Raw genomic sequence first — 1,124 nt, 5'->3', positions numbered from 1 at the left:
GTTACACTTGGAGCAGCCGGGATGCCTTTCTCGCATTTCTACGAGGGTTTCTGCGAGTGGGTGTTTGAGAGGTTGGAGAGAATGTTCCCTCTCCTTCAAGAGGCGCTCAAGGACGACGATTTCGAGCTCTAGAAAAGCTTTTGAGCAGTGAGCCAGTGCCGGGATGTATAGATGTTTCTTTTTTTCCAGGATTTTCAAAGAAACTCTTTTGGTGCCAGACATGAGAGCAGCAGTGAGCATGAAGACCAAGCATTCCAAAACATAGCAAAGATTCTTCCAGGATGCTGCTTCCACAAGCAGGCCATTACTTGTTGAGAGAGGAAATTGCGAAGGGAAAGACAAGTCCCCTCGGAAATGATAAACCAAAAATGTTAAAATTTACCGGTAGAGTTAACGACTTGTAGATCTTAGAGTAGTCCACATTCAGCCGGTGTTCTACATTCGGAATTGCCAGTGGTTTGAAAGGAAGAACCATTCCAGCTATCAGGTTTGCTTAGCTCAATCTCAGTAGCTGCGAGGTAGACTTACCCGAGTCACCTTCGACTGATTCTTGTGTCTTATGACTGAGCTCGAAGGTGATGATCAGTAATTCTTACCGTAAAATCAACGTTAAAAAGCCAAGCTCAGCACCAGCTCCAACGCATGGCTAATGGCTAATGGCTAATGGCTTGTCATGGATGACTCGAGGAGTAGAGGTGGATACCACAAGCAGTGTTCTTTGGCTGGATTCAGCAGCAACGAAGAAGCCACAAGAGGAGAGTTTTGTGACATTGAAACGACTGTTGAGCAAGACTCCAGTGTTTCGCATTGCTGATCCATCGAAACCTTACGAGGTGACATGTGATGTGAATGGTTATGCACTGGGAAGAGTTCTCATGCAAGAGGGACAGCATATTGCATATGAGAGTCGAACTTTGAATTCCACAGAGCAACGCTATTCCATATATGATGTTTGTGGTGTTGACAAATCATAAACCACTTGTGTATCTTTTCACACAGAAAGAGTTGAACACTAGACAAGCTTGTTGGATGGTCAAACTCATGAATTTTGGGGAGTTTCCTATTAAGCATTGTCCGGGAAAATCAAATGTGGTGGTAGATGCTTTATCTCGTGTTCATCATGG

Source organism: Selaginella moellendorffii, unplaced genomic scaffold (assembly GCF_000143415.4).
Source record: "Selaginella moellendorffii unplaced genomic scaffold, v1.0 SELMOscaffold_49, whole genome shotgun sequence".
Taxonomy (NCBI): domain Eukaryota; kingdom Viridiplantae; phylum Streptophyta; class Lycopodiopsida; order Selaginellales; family Selaginellaceae; genus Selaginella; species Selaginella moellendorffii.
This window is presented reverse-complemented; position numbering follows the sequence as displayed.